General features: G+C 45.2%; 1 long non-coding RNA gene across 1 annotated transcript in view; it reads left to right on the plus strand.

Annotated features, from left to right (window-relative positions):
* The window catches only part of LOC146856366 (uncharacterized), a 74045-nt gene extending 57852 nt beyond the window's left edge, over window positions 1-16193 (plus strand). Inside the window, exon 3 of the long non-coding RNA XR_014981470.1 lies at window positions 15598-16193. This is a non-coding gene — a long non-coding RNA (uncharacterized LOC146856366). The remainder of the gene's footprint in view (window positions 1-15597) is intronic.
* Window positions 16194-16534: the final 341 nt, after the last annotated feature.

The raw sequence follows: 16534 nt of genomic DNA on the forward strand, positions 1-16534 counted from the left end.
AACCGACATGCGCACTGACAGCAATCCTGAAACGCTCCCCCTCCAGCCTGTCATTGTCTGACCCGCCCTCAAGACTCATTCGTATTAAAAAATTAAATGATAACCCTGTTATTGTCGTTTTATTTTTTGAGTTTTGCGGCTGCTGGCAGGGGAGACGATGCTCCTCCGCCATAGCGGAAGAGCCACCGCTGTGTGCATCTTGCTCATCAGGTAACTTTATAGTTTGCTTTGTATGTGGGTGTGAGTGACAAAATACTTTGTAGTCTTTATGTTTTTTTGGGTAAACTGCTAGCCAGTGCCAGGCTCAGGAAGACAATTATGTGGGCTTGATGCAATATTGTGCAGATGATGGTGTGGTGCTTTTAAGCTAACTTGTACTGAATGGTTCCAATGTGTACGTTGGTATGCTGAGTTAGGTATGCTTTGTAAACTATTTGGCTATAGTTCCGTGCTGCCACCATGAGGCTTGTACATCAAATACATAAAAGGTGATGGGAGGAATGCTTGCAATATGTCTAACCACTTGCAATCTCAGCTTGGTCCCAGCCATATGCAAATCAGTCATGACCCTGCTCCAATAGGAACAGCCCAGTCCGAACTGATAGGTCAGGTCCTCCATGGACTGCAACACAAGCAACCCAAGACCGGTTTTGCCCATATGGGGGCTCATCAGTCGGGCGTAGCTTGGTTCCAGTGATAAAGGTGAGCATGGGATCCACATCTGGGCATACCCTTGTCACTTAGGGTGGTTACAGCAAAAACACACAAAGTGATGGGAGGAATACTTGCAATAAGTCTAACCACTGGCAATCGCTTCGCGTAGCATTCCAGCCCATCATTGCCCAACAAGCCACCTCAGTTTGAACCCAACCATAGGCAACACAAGCTTGACCCTGTTCCACCCACTGGCTAAGATTAATTCAAAATTCCATCCATCACGTTGTTGTTGTTGCAATTTATGTCCTAAGTGTGATGGGTATGCCCAGACCAGACATGGGTCCTGTGCTTATTCTGCTACAGAACTCAGTTATACCTCACTGATGAGACCTAAGCAGGCAAAAACTGGCCAGGGGCTGCTTGTGGTCCCTTGTGGAGGGGGTCTTGCCTGGCAGTTTGGGATGGACTGTTCGTATGAGAAGCAGTGTTGGTACTGGTGTCAGCACGTTTCTCTATCCCAAATACAGTTCATGGGGAGCACCAACAACTAGGGCCAGGAGCGGTGTAGTCCCAATATGGACTTTGGTGCTCCCCAACTGGAGCCGTCACTCTAATACGTTCAGGAGCAAGTGATAAGCATTCTAATAAGAATGACAGACAAGGGTTGAAATTTCAAAGTTTTATATAAAGAATTATAGGCAGATTACAAAATATCAAAAATACTTTTAGAAAACTCGGATCTAAGGGAAGTTTTTTACCGACCTACCCAAGTTCCAATCCCCACTATTAACTCAATTGCACACACAAAAAGAACTGGGGGTCTAATGTCAGGCAGCACAGGAGAAAAGAGAAAAGGATGTCCATTCAAAGGATCAACATAGCCAATTCCACAGCAGAGCATGGATTTCCATCAATCTTACTCTTGAAATGGAGCATGGATTCGTATCAATCTAGCTCTCTTGATCATTCATATCATTTGGTCATCCATCCAGTATAAGAGGACTGTCTCTTGATCACGGACACTGCCTCGCTGGTCAGAAGCTCTATTGCTCAATTGGACTGGTGGATATCGACCTCACATGAAGAACAAAAGATAGTTATATCCAAGATGGATAGTCCTATATAGTGCAGTGCAAAAAAGTGAGTGAAATCTAAAAAAGGGTTGTGGTGAGAGAAAAATCCTGAGTGTTGCATCTACTCATCACACCTTTATTAAAAACAGTGCAAAAAAACTGTAGCAGTACTTCCTAGTGACTGCTAGTCGTAGGTCAACATGTTTCAGCCATCCGTGTATACTACCCACGGCTTTCTTCAGGACCTGTGTCTGTCTAAAGCAAGCTACTGCAACCAGTGTTCACACTACCAATAGTGAAGTGTAAAGAAACAAAAACAAACAAAATACAATAAGTAAATCAAGGTTGGAATCAATACAACCTCAGTAGGTTCCAATCCTCTGGATCACAGGGTGCAAACATCACCCAACGTAATCTGGGATTACACCTCACCTACCCTAGAACCTGTCTCAGGCGAATGAGGCCCCGCTCTGTCCGTCGTTGCCCCAGGTCTCTCTGAACAGGGTGGGAGGCCAAAATATGCCATCAGTTAATTAGTGGCAAAGCCAATAGGCCATAACTACAAAAATCTGAATACAGTTATAGGTGAAATCCAGTATAATTTCACCTTCTAAGAATGGGGAGAAAAAGAGTACCTTCCCCGTAGAAATCGACTTTCTTTTAATAGATCTTTAGACAAAAACAGTCATACATTCTACATGAATGCACATTTCTCAAGGTATGCACCAATAGAGAACAAGCAATAAGAATCTTTTTTCTACCTACATTTGAAGATTCTCTCATAGTAGCACTACATTGAATGTGCGGACACTCCCACAGTTAGTTCAGCAGTCCAGTGGATACATTGTCTGCCCATAGCCTGGGACAGTTTAAGTGTCCTTGGTACATAGCAAAGAGATCATTTGCGAACAGTTTCAGCTTATTAGTGTGAGTCTTACAACTCTTCTTTGAAATTAAAAAAAATTACAACAATGACACGTTATCTTAGTGACGTCGTTACAAGATGGAGGTTATTGTAAACACAACGCGAGTTAGCATAAGCCCAAATTGCGATGCATTTAAAGTGAAAGGAAATCAGCTCCCACGCTGGTTTGAATCAGGTGGGCCTTTGTTTAGAATTGCATGGTGGGTGAAAAACGATGGATTGAAACGCATCCCAGACCTATTGTCAGTGTTTGAGATTAATTCAAAGATTCTATCCATCAACTTGTTTTTGTGCTACCATGAGGGTGTCAGGAATACTGACCGGGTTAGAGCGAATTATATGGCTATTGTGCATGACCTAGAAGTATGCACTGTTGGCAGTTCCACAACAGGTCAGCAGCAAGGAAGGGCTTAATTATGCGGCATGTTTGAGTTAATTATGCAGCACAAAAAGGAAAAAAAAGCAGCATATTTTGTGACAAAATGATTTAGTTAGTTTGCCATTTTACCATAGATGCTGTCTGGGTGAAAGATCCCAGTTTACTCCCTAAGTACATCAATCAACTTAAAGATGGCCATTTTACCTCTGGAAAAGATTTCCGATGGTACCTGTTGCACTTTTTTAGTAACTTTTGAACCAAGAAACATTTTTTGTTGAAATCTGTAAATTAGGCTGCACCGGTTTCCTGCCCCCACCACCGGTATTTTAATGTCAAAAATCACCAAAGGCTGGCATGTGTTGCCCTTATCTGTCCATGCCTCTAAATATGTATTCCGAATATAAATGGAAAGTACTTTTAAATGTGTTCTAGATGCGTGTTATGATCCCGGACTGATAATTAAAGTAAACAAAGGCAGAATAGTGATATTACAAATGAATATTAACGATTTTATTTAAAGTTCTATTTAGAATCCTGACCAGGCCTTTGCAGATTCTTAAAAAAACAACAAATGGCCGGTATTTTTCTCTTGGAAAGGTGGCAGCAACACTAGCTGCAGATGATGGATTATGAGGCATTCATGGTAAATCCATAATTACATGGGAAATGCTGGGCCATTGGACAGAAAAGACAGTAACATCTCTGGCCAAGCAGGGCTTTAAGTGGGCCGGGTCCTCCCGGTGCTCCGCAACAGCAGTTTTTAAAATCAGGTGTAAAAATGGGTCCCTATTGGGCTCTCCATTTATACCCTCAGGGTGTAAAAAAAAAGTCACTGCTTTTGATGTAACTTCAAAGAGAATTATTTTTCAATTTTATATAGTGCAAACTTGGAGCGCTTTACATGAGCACCAGTTACATTGCACAAGGACTAGGGGTGGGCGGAATTTGCGAAATTCACTTTCGCAAACTATCGTGAAAATATTAAAAATCTCCGCAAATACGCGGAAATATAGCGAAGATGCGGAAGTTTTTTTCCCGCCCGTTCGTGGTATTTTCTGCGTGATCGCAGCTCACCAATTTACCCATGCGGTTGCTCACGGGCGCGAGATCTCAATCATCTCATACTCTCGCGGTGCATAATCGCGAGAAGAAAGACAAATGACGTTAATGCGGGCGCGAACTGTCGCGAGACAGCGCAAATGGCTACCAACAATCCAACATCTCGTGGAGAACGCGACCGGATCGGGAAAACTTGTTGGCGAACGCGGGGATTCAGGTAAAGCGATCGCGCGCACGCGAGAATGTATTTTTTTACAGCGCGAGCAAGAAAAAAAATTCCGGTAAGATGCGGATTGCGGAAATTTTGACATTTTCGCACTCTCCGCGTAACGCGAAAATGTCAAATTATCGCAATTTCCACGAGCGGAACGGAATTTTAGCCCAAGCCTAACAAGGACACAATCATTTTTTGAATCACAGGACGTCAGGCTTGAACTTGTTTTCTCAGCTTGAAGGTCGGCTGCTCTAACCTTACCCCACAACTTCGCCCACAAGCATGAAACCATTTTCAATATTATACATAACAAAGTCATAGTTGTAGCTTTTTTATCTTATGCAACTTGCAACCATTGACAAAGCCAATATCCGGGCATGTTGCAGGTGTAATGTTACTTGTGTCATATATCTGGATGAATGGACAGAAGCAGCAACATGCCAGTGGGGCAGCGCTCTATGCTAAGCACAGATTTTTAGCCTAAGCGTTTTAAGCCACGCCCTTAGTTGCAACGGCCACGCCCCTATAAGAGATCCCCCAGTTTTTTTATCCCACGTAAAGCCCTGTGTTCAAGCCTCAACAATTACCTCAGCACCTGGCAACCCGGCATGCAGGATTGCGCCCCCTGTGTGCCCCTTATAGGGCAGTGGTTCACGCGCCTGTGTGTTGTCATCTTGCAGCTGCGTCTCACCTCTGGTGCACCTGTCATACAGCAGCGTCTCACCTCCGGTGCACCCATTTCTCGTCCAAAGCGGCCTCTGTACCCAGTATTCATGATGTGATTTCCTGGTACTGCCCTCCCCCTGTTGTGAAACATGGTTACATCAGTTATGTTGCCAGCGTTGCGGCTAACCCAGATTCCCGAGAAGTCAGGGTTAAACCAGGCCTCCACAGGGAGACTGGCCTCCCCCTCGAGGTCAGTGCCACTCCACCACTGACAGAAGAGACCGCGAGGGCTGGGGGCTTCCCTCACAGCCCCTAGGCCTAGGGAATGAAAGAGCAGGTCTAACGTTTGCCCAGCCCCTTGAAATCGTTTACAGGAGATTATCATCCATGTATTTATTTCACGTTTTTTCCATATAGGACCACCATGTTTATCTGAGGCAAGGTCCCCTTCTTAAAGCGAGTCCATATTACAACACGTTGCATTTTGGGACTTGTAGTTTCACTTTTAACAATGTAAGTATTGGCTCAAAATCCCAGAATACAAACATGTTGTTGGTTAAAAAGTCATAACTGACTGAAGGTGTTACAAACATCATGTGCTCACTTGGCACCTATACAACATTCCTTCTTTCCGTCACCTCTGAGCGCTTGCTGATGCTCTCGGTATGCAGAGATATAAAAAAACATCATCAGGAATTAAAAAGCGCCGAAAGCTAATGGGCAATGAGTCAGCGTTGGGTAACAAGGGCTTGAGCAGAGCAGCGAGCTGAGGACAGGCACCAGGGTGTACTCACACGAACCCCGGGCTCACAGCGCTTTATTTATACATCACCTGGCTCCAGACTCTGCCCCTACCTCTCTCTATTATAACACACACGTAACAGGCATGTTTGTGGAGCTCATGTGCATCGCAAGGGATTTGTTTTTGTGGGGTCTCCAGAGGTTGGTGGCAGGCCCACCACGGTTACCAGAAGACTCCATGTTGTCTTGGCGCATCTTCCCCGGTCCACTTAGTAATCCATTCATTTGTTCTGCTCCCAGAAGCCATGTTTTGCTCAAGTACACAGTTTAGTCCTTTTTAGGTCTCGCCTGACCCAGCGCATGCACTGGTCTGGCGAGACTTATTGAGAGGGCTCCAAAAAGTGCTACCAGGCCAGCCTAGAGCTACAGTGCATGTGCGCGGGCGCGCGCGCCACTTTTACCGCGATTACTTTTACTTTAGCTTTGATGTTTGATCGCTATCGCGATCACTCACTTTTGCGGCCGCACGGCCACTTGGCATAGCCAATAGGTCTCGCTTTTGGGACCTTATAAGTATTTAGTTATGCAACTGTTGCATGGCTAAACACTTATAAGGTCCCAAAGGCGAGACCTATTGGCTATGCCAATGCTTGTTTCCTCTTGCAGGGCATTTGGGTGGAGTTGTTAGGGTACATGTTTTTTTAAACAATTGGTGGGAAGATGTGTTGTAATATTAATTAATTATAGTAGTATGTTCCATGCCCCCTCTTCCTTGTAGAACTATAGAACATTCCGACAGTTGCTGAGAGCTTGCCTTGTAATGTTAGTGATGCTCAGCTGAGGCAAGGCTGCTGTTGTGTTGTGGCACATTGGAGACTCCAATAAAGACTTATGTTCAGAAAGCTGCGCTCTGTCCATTTTCAACAAGAACCTTCATAGAGAAGACGAAAAGCCCCTCAGTACCAGTCTCTTGACCCTGATCTGCTCTTCCCTCTCACTTTACACCTTTTAGCCTGGGCATAATAGCAGTGCAAGGATTTTCAGCACTCCAGCAAAATGAATTTACCTGCTGTAGCATTCCAGCATTCCCTACACACTTGGGACTCATGGGCTTTTTGCAGTAATTTTGCACTGCCATTTGGCATCTTACAGTTGCCAATTTATATTGAACTATTGAAGCGCCACAAAGCAAACAGGATCTATTTAGAGTTCAACACATGGACTACCCACTGTTTTCACTTCTGCCATGCCCATCACGCCCCTCAACATCTCCCATATCATTTACACAGGTATTCCAAAGGTGCACAGCTTTCAACAGGCCCCTTGTCAGGATGGGGGCCTTCTGCCAGACCTGTTTCTTCAGCCAATAGCACTAAGCATGCTTGGGCTTCAGTCTGACATCTCCAATTATAAGTGGGCGTTTAATAATTCCCCCAATGCTTAGTTCTTGCTGCTGACAAACCAGGAGTGGCTCAAAGTCACCATCAGTTGACGGCTCTTATGGTACTGTGGCCTTTTGCGCCTCCAGTTTGCAGGTTTGACTGACCAAGCGCCATCTTGGCCACACAATATTGGTTCACTGTCAGCCAAGTATATCTGGAGTCCCTAGGACTCAATTGGGTTGTTCAAAGATTTTTCTTATAATAAAATTGCCCAGGTGAAATGTTAAGATCAGTTGTCACCTCTAACGGTTGTCATAGAGTGCCGCACGGCTCGCCTTTTTCCCCAGTGCTGTTCAACATGAGCATGTTGGTACCGGTCAAAACTCTTAGATCAGCAGGGTCTCTAATCTGACCATCAATCAGTGCTTAATTTGTGCCAATGGTTGCAGGTGGTGGGCACTACAGTGCATGTTCTGTCTGTTGAGAGATTATTGTGGCTTACCATGAACACACAGGGTCTTCGAGCCCGCTAATTGCTTACCATTGGTTGGCTTTCCTCTTATTTACCTACTTTCTATTGATGCCCTACCTTATCTATCTTGTGGCTTTCCTTCCCTTGGAGCATTGACTATTTTCCATCACTTAGATTGGCTGGTGTCTCTGCTTATCTTGCTTGCTTTTCAAAGAACTACTTTTTTCTTTTGTGTGAGGCACTCCATGAGTGTGTGTTCCCTTTTCAAACTGTCGCCCTGGTATACTTTTCACCCCTGCACTCTGTGTCACTCAAGTGCTTCTCGACACAGCCCCCACCCGCCCCGTCGCTGACACAGCCCATGCACCTTTGTTCCTATGCCGATAATGCATAGGCATTCACACTTTCAGAAAGATAGCACACCTAGGTTGCAGCCGAGGAGGTATCGCATGGCTGACAGCCAAGCCACGTTATGACAACAAGGCTGAGCTTCATTATTTAATAGGTGTTACGTGCCATTGTTACCACTTTAATAAGAATGGAGCAAATAAATGCACGGATGTCAGTTAGGGGTCACCACAGGTCACAACTAAGACCCCTGGCTTGCCTCCCGCCCCCCTCCCCCCAGCACTATGCTTGTGACCCCTGGCCCCAGAGGAAACTTCCAAACTTGCAAAACAATTATTTACTGTTTTAAGTGGAGAGGAGACCAGTAACAAGGTGTCTCTGTGATTCCTGCTGCGACTGAGCATGTGAAGGGAGCAAGAAAGACAAGAGAGAGTAGATGTGGTGGAAAAACTTTGAGGGGAAATGAGGGGAAAATAAGGAAAGGATGAGGCCACAACCAAGAACGTGAGATCGAGAGGCAAAAGCTCTGATGACCAACTTAAGAGAGATACAGAAAGGTGTGAAAGAGAGTGATACGGGTGAGGATAATAGTTGATAGACATAGGTGAAAAAGCGACAGAAGAGAATCAGCGATAGGGGAAGACTGGTGAGAGATGATGACGGAATGACAGATGATATATAGATGCAGAGGAAAAAGAGATAGTTGAGAGAGACAGACAGATAGGGAGAGAAAGTAATAAAGGGACAGCTCATGAAAGATCACCGAGAGGCACAGGAAGGGAGGTGAGACTCGTAAGAAAGATACAACTCAGAGATGGACAAGCACTAAAGAGGCAGCTGAGAGAGAGTGGGGCGACAGGTGCAAGAGGCGAGAGGCCACTGAGCAAGAGTCTGATGAAAGAGAAGGAGAGGCAGAGGGTGGGGAGACAGGTGAGAGAGTTAATAGAGACAATGAGAGACACAGCTCAGAGAGAAGGGAAGACGGTTGTGAGAGGGAGTTGTGGTATAGAGACACTTTAGAAAGACAGCCAAGAAGTAGGGAGGTGAGAAAGTGACATCTAAAATGGGAGAAAATTAAGACAATGTTGAAAAAGGGACAGAGCTTAATGGAAGACAGTGGTTATACAGTTTAGAGAGAGAGAGACACAGAGGCAGGTTAGTAAAAACAGTTGAAGGAGAGGTGGGCGGAGGAAAAGTGAGAAATATAGTGGTGATATTGAGACAGAGTCAGGTGAGAAAGAGACAGACAAGGGAGTAAGAAAGGTGTCAGACAGGTAAAGGATGAAAAAGAGACTAGGTGCAGGGCCATATTTAGACCTTTGGAGGGCCTAAGCACTTAAAAGATTTTGGTGCCCCCATATATATCTAATTCAAAATATGAACAATAATAAACCATAAAATAACGTTTGTTTTTTCGACATGAAACAAAACTTACAGTAAGATGGAAAAAATTGTTTCTTTTCGAATACTTCCCCTTTATAGGTTCAGCTGGACCATTTGTAGTTTTGCACCATATGGCCCATGGTAAATCCTGCAGTGGAAAACGTCTGTGGAGCCCCCCTTTCCTTGATGCCCTAAGCATGTGCTTATTTTGATTAATGGTTAATCCAGCACTGACCAGGTAAGAAAGTCAGAGAAGGGATTTCATAAGGAGATTGGTGAGGATGAAAATTGGCATGGGGGAGACAGGAGAGATGAGAAAGAGACACATGAGAAAGACAGGTGAGTGATAGGTGATAAAACAAGCATTGGCATAGCCAATTGGTCTCGCCTTTGGGACCTTATAAGTGTTTAGCCATGCAACATTTGATGTTGTTGCACCAAGGATATTGTGCTGCATAACTAAATACTTATAAGGTCCCAAAGGAGAGACCTATTGGCTATGCCAATGCTTGTTTAATGTAATTGTTGAACTGATATGGGGCTGATAGCACAATGTAGCTTACAACACAATGTATTTAAATAAAAAAACAGCAGATGGCTATAGATTCAGGCGATAGGAGTTGGGGAGGGGAAGGTCGAAGAAAGGAGGAAGTAAAATGTCAACGGGAAGTGAGGGTTAGATCTGAAAATTCCCTCCTCCCAAGCCAGTTAGTTCAAGATTAAAGTATCACACAGCCAGACTGAGTGAGACCACTCGAAGACGTCCATGCGGATGCAAGGTGGTCCCGCTTCAGCGGATTAGAAGGTTTACGGTACCATTCACCAAACATAAGGGGGCCCTAAGAAACCCCGCAGACATCTGAGGGCGGCTGAAATCTGAGGGCGACTGACCACCACGACTTCCATGGAGGGCCGTGGCAGCCAGGCGGTGCCGGCTATCACCGGTGAAGCACCGATGCATCTGTCTGTCTGTCCGCAATGAACTGCGCAGCCACAACAGGCATCAGACTGAACAGGGACGCACTGTCAAAATGACTCGTTCATACACGCACAGCAATTACAGATTCAAATGGCGGTGTCTCTGAGGCAGGCGTGCGGGTCACATGCAAGACGTTTCATCAGCAAGGACATTTGTGTGGCTATTTTTGGAATATTGGCAAACCCAGGAGCCAAAAGCTTCAAGGCGCTGTCAGGCCGCGACTAACGTTTCTGAAATAAAACGGCCGTTTCTCCTAGTAATGCAGCTTCTGTCAAGTCTATCTGACCCTCCAGGTCACCCGTTCCCCGATAAATCCTCCATAAAGATGTGTTACATCCCTTCAGATTGCACGGGGCTCCAATTCCCCGGCTCTCCTCATCGGAACTCCACGCGCCCTTGTCAGTCAGGGTACTGTAAGTGGTAAAGTTATTTATTGTGTTCTCGAATCACAAAAGTAAAGGGCACAAAGAGAGAAATGTACTCCTATATGGGTCCACTACGTATGCCTGGCATTTAGGGATTCCTACAATCTGTGGCAACAGCAGAGTTTCAGGAATACAAACCCCTGGGAATCCTGGCCGGGTAACAGCAGGAAAACAGTTTGCAGCGCAATAACTCCAGGACTCCAAGTCACTGGGTTCTTTATCAGTTATGGAACAGATGAAAACTCGACCAGGCCCTGAGATTACAGACAGAAGAGCAAGGAGACAGGGCCTGTGGTAACACAGACGGTGGGCATATTACCAATCCTGCCCTGTTGTGAGTGGTTGATTGGGAGCAGAGGGGGCTGGGGCAAATGCAACGCAAACTATGAATGAGTAAGCGCAGTAGAGCAGCCAGTCACATTGGCCAAAACTATCCACTTAAAGAGTCCTTTTAATGGAGAACTGACGCTTCTGCTCCAGTGATTGGTTCTGAATTGGATGGCAGATGGCGCAATTGTTAGGATGAGGCCACTTTTATGAGTCAAAACAGGGTAGGAGTTAAAGGCCCCTTTACAGAGGGAGGTGGGCGTTCTACGGAGAGGATTTAGTTAAAAATGCACCTGCAGTCTGTACATTCGTAAGCACATTAGACTACTGATGTTTTAAAACCTCAGCATGTTTACAGGCTTAGAGCAGGTATGAAACCACACACAGATCGCTGTCCTTCCACAACAGGTACCTGGATTCTGCTGCTGCCTTCCAGCAGGCATCAGACAGGACTCCTGCAGGCCCAGCTGGGAACATTTTCAACTTATACAAGCAACAATTGTGCACTCATTAAGGACAGTGGGCCTATGTACTAAATCCCAGGGTTTGCAAACGCAAAACTGTTATGTACAATATACTAAAAGCATTTTGCGAGGTGGAAACGCCCTTCTGACTCACAAATGGCTTTTCTGATTCATTGCAGACTGTAAATAAGGAGGGGGCACGAAAGGGGAATGCCCTCCTCATTGCTAGGCAGAGATGCTGCGTTGCAAATGCATGATTACTTACCGATACCTCAAAAGAGGGCGTTAATAGTTTGCAAAGGGGGAAATGTGTCCGACGACCTCGGGCGCTAGCAGGTAGTGGTAAAGTGGACGACTAGGAGAAAAACTGTTTACAAAAGCAGCATTGTTATTTTAAGGCACATAAGCGCTTCAAACAAGACGCAAAGTAAAACAAGACGCACGGGCGCGAGACGCGCTCTGTGGTGGGGGAGGGGCGGAGCGAGGCGCTTGGGAGAGCAAGCGAGAGGAAAGCCATATGGTGCCTGATCGCGCGCTGTAAGGGTGCCCACAAGCGATGCGAGGAAAGCCAGATGGCGCACGTAACGGTGCGCGTAACCGCGTGCTCTAGGCCACCCAAAAAGCATTGGTCGGCTTTTTGAAGCCCACTAACTAAAAGTCTCGCCAGAGCACCGCATGTGCTGGTTCAGGCGAGACCTAAAAAGAGAGAGTTGTGGAACGGCTAGCTGAGGTGGGGTGACGGCAAGTCAAAGGTAATATGATCACTTCCTGTGATGTCATTAGAGTCAAGGGACATGTGATGTCACTTTTGCTACCCCAGGCATTTTGGTGAATCAACACTTATAAATAAATGTTGCAGCAAATGTACTCTGGCCAAACACTAAAGCATTTATATACCAAAAAAATGCACTGCAGCGATTTGGCATTGTTACAGCTGTGGAAAAGAGAATGCAAAAATGTAGCTTTTTACCACCTCCTAGATGAGTTATGTACTGCTCTTCATCAGGGCTGCACTGGGAACGCAAACTGGCCCTGGCAATTAAGTCGGACTGTCCGCGGGGCGGTGGTGAGCGTGGAAAACACTGCAGCTGCTTTTGTTCCAGGGGGGGTGATAAAACCGGCACTGGTAACAAAAACAGCCCCCAGGGGTCCAAAACAGGCCCCTACTCTGGCAGCCCACCGGGGAAACACCCGGTGCCCGCTACAGCCAGGCCAGCCCTGCTCTTCATGTTTGAGGGGCCTCTTCTAAAAGAAAAATGTTCTTTATAAAGTGGCCTTTTGCTCCTTGGAGCCCACTTTGTGCAATTTCTACGTGGCCCAACGCCCTCTTCTTTCCTGCCCAGGATGCTCTATAAAATGCGACAACATGTTTTGGGGCCTACTTTGTGGACTGCCTTCACAGTGCTTTCTATTCGTCTCACTGTGATGTCACCACCACTCACCTATGAATGGTAAATGCTCTGTGACAGGTGATGGTTGCCCAGAGAAGGTGGTGGAGCCTATGCACGGGCGTTGCTATTGGGAAACGGTCTTCTAGTGTTCGGCACTTTTTGGTAAACCTGCTCTGTTCCTGACGTCTGCCCCTTACGTTGAAAACTGTACTGTCTAGGTGCTTTAGAAGCCCTTTCTGCAGAGGTGGGCTCCTCCTCAATAGCAGAGGAGTGTCGCCCCACTGGCTCAGAGCCAACAGCTGAAAACAAAAACAATATTTTACTATTGTTTTATTTTTCAGCTGCTGGCTCTGAGCCCGCACATGTAGTGGGGGCGGGGCCAGGCCATGGAAGGGGGAAGGAGAAGTGTTGTGCACTACAAACTGCGCAGATCTGTTTGTCCGGCCATCCTAGGCCGGCCAAACAGACCTGTGCACTTACGTTTCTCTAACCCGACTGTATTGTACAGCCGGGTAAGAGAAAGACACAGACTCCCTGTGCCTGATCAGAGCGTAAATCCAGCCCGCTCAGGCCAATCCCCACACTGCTCTCATAGTATGAGAGCAGCCTCTGTATTGGATGGGGAGTCTGTTGTTCCAGGGGCTGCAGAGAGCAGCACAACAGAGGACCACCACAGCGTGAGGCGGCCACAGGGAACAGGTACGTGTATTTTCTTTTTATTCAAACCCCCCCTCCCTGCTCTCCGTCCAACACTCCTGCTACTCTGCCGCCCCGCCCCGCCACTCCGTAGTAGCAGTAGCCGCAGCTGCCTGTCTGGCTGTCTACACTTGTCATTTACTAACTGTAGTTAGTAAGGGAAGATTCTAGTGACCTCATAAAAAGCTCAGTACCCAACACATACTCACAAATACCTAAGACACACACATCTGCGCCCACAATTAATCAAGCATTTGTTTTTCTATATTGCAATCATAACAGAATTATTTCTAGATGCAGCCAAATTTAACAGTCAATGAAAATGAGACACAGAGTGATAGTAATTTGTCTTGGCTCACACAAGTTAGCCAAATGGAGAAGCTGTGATTTAAGCCTGGGATTCCTACCACACAATCTGGAATGTAGTCATTCTTCCCCCCAGTTTTACACATAAGAACAATATGATTCCATAAATCTCTGCAGTCAATAGGTGTGTATAACAACCATGAATCAGTCTCAAAGTAAGATTGGAGAGAAGAGAACAAAAGAAGATGCCCGAACTATTGGCCTTGTCAATGTGAATGTCTTTTAGCCATCTTATCTAGCAGCACATCTGCTGTTCAGCATGCCTGAAAGTTACTGAAAGCACAGACTCACAGGGGGTTGAACCGACGACGGGTCTCTTCGCCACCCATTTTGATTTCATTGTCCTGCCCCTCCTAACACAAAAAAAGTGATATGACTGCCCTGAGCTGGTCACAACATTTTGCTTTTTAAGTGACTTTTAGCCATGCTGAACAGCACATGTGCTGCTGGACAACATGGCTAAAAAACATTGAGATTGACAAGGCAAATAGCTCGGGCATTGCCGAGATCTATTGGCTTTGCCAATGCTTGTTTTGTATTGACAGGGTCTTGCTGAACAAATGTAGAACTGATAGTGAGAAACAGTTGAGGAGCTTTGAACTGAAGCGAGGATGTGGTGTAATGGCCAGGGCTGCCTACAGGGGAACCCATTTTGAATCTCAGGGTCTGCTGGACTATTTGTGATTCTGGGCAAATCACTTATGCTACCCCCTGGCTACAACAATGAATGTGTCATTGTGCAATGTCACCGGTGAGCACTTAAAGCACTCCAATACCATTGGCTGGTGTTAGCACTTTCACAAGCTGGAGGACGGAACAAGAGCATCAATAGATAGATAGATAGATAGATAGATAGATAGATAGATAGATAGATAGATAGATAGATAGATAGATAGATAGATAGATAGATAAAATATGGATAGATAGATAGAAGAGCTAGATAAAGGATAAAGAGATAGATAGATAAAAGATGGGTAGATAGATATAAAATATAGATAGATAGATAGATAGATAGATAGATAGATAGATAGATAGATAGATAGATAGATAGATAGATAGATAGATAGGGAGTATTTTATGCAGCGCTGTATTTATGTAAACCTGTGATTTTCAAATTCAATGTAAAATATGCTTCCACAACGCCTCCCTCCAAAATAAAGGCAGAGCACATATGTCTAGCATTACCTGACATAAAACTGATGTTTGCAGCAGCGGGGCTCCTGCTTACTTGAATTTCCGGCAAAGCGCTTATTTTATATCCGGAACGAATACCACATAACCAACCAAGAGGCCCCCATCAACACGTATAGGTATTGTTGTGGAACCGAGATGTACACAGATAAAAAGTGATCCTGGGGGTTTCTCTGTCAAGCTCTGTTCTTCCCTAGGTGCTGCCGCTGCACCTTCGAAGCGCACAACCACAGGTGCAAAAGATCCACCCAGCCCAGTTCAGGTGAAGACAGAGATTGAGAGGGAGTGCCGTCAGTGGTTAGATATATTTATTTCAGTGTTGTACATGGGATCTTACAGAAAACAATGCTATTGCTTTGTCCAGTATGTTTTTCTGTGTTCAACTATGAAGATAGCCCATGCCTATTTAGAATGGATTCAAACTAATTTGTGTCCTGTGTGTGTGTTTCTTTGTTTTAGATTCGAGAAAAGGAGTTTCCCTATGGGAAAGAAACTGCAGCATGAGTAACAGCAGAAAGGAAAGGCACTTGATGGCCCCTGTGGAAACTACATCTGTACTGATCATTGTCCAATTGCTGGAGAGCGGATGTGTCATATCTCCCAGAGCTGCTGACTTTGGAGCTGGGGAACCAGGTTTGAATCTCGGCATCTGAGCAACATCCTGTGATTCTGGGCAAATCACTTAATCTCCCTGAGGCTACCAATAAATGAATGTATCTTTGTGTAATGTAACTGGTGTTCATATAAAGCACTTCAATCCCTTTGGGTTGAGTTAGCAATATAAAAATACCGCAAAAAAACTAGCAGAAGACAGAGAGAGGATGCAATTACAGACAACGAAAGAACAGGGAGTGAGGGGAGTGAGAGAGGAACATAGAGGGATAGCGAGAGGCAAAAGGAAATGAGGTGGCATGAGCAGGAAACAAAGAACGGTGTGAGTATTGCTGCAGCGTGGAATTTCAAATCCTCCCTTCGTCACAGACCAGATATCACACTAACGCTTTCACTCAGTACATTCATTGGTGGGGCCCATAACACCAGCACTCACACTCACTCATTTGGTCTGCTCTTACCGGAGAGATAAGTGTTCCAAACGCTGACGTGAAAAGAATATCTTACAATCTAAAGGAATTTTATTTACATAAACATACACTAAATATCCTTAATCCAGCACATCTTGATCCCGAATCTCAAGATATTCCTTCCACTTAGCCGATGGATCAATTTAGTTGATTTTGGAAAAGTGATTCTAATCCTCTTCATTTAAATTCGGATGATAATCTATTCCTTCTCAATAAATAACCCAACACATTTGCTTGTTAATCAATAATGTTTATCTAATTAATGCAAATTTTAATAAAACATTAATCAAACCACAGATCATCATATTTACCTA

The sequence above is a fragment of the Triturus cristatus genome, chromosome 4_1 (assembly GCF_964204655.1).
Source record: "Triturus cristatus chromosome 4_1, aTriCri1.1, whole genome shotgun sequence".
NCBI classification, from domain to species: Eukaryota; Metazoa; Chordata; class Amphibia; order Caudata; family Salamandridae; genus Triturus; species Triturus cristatus.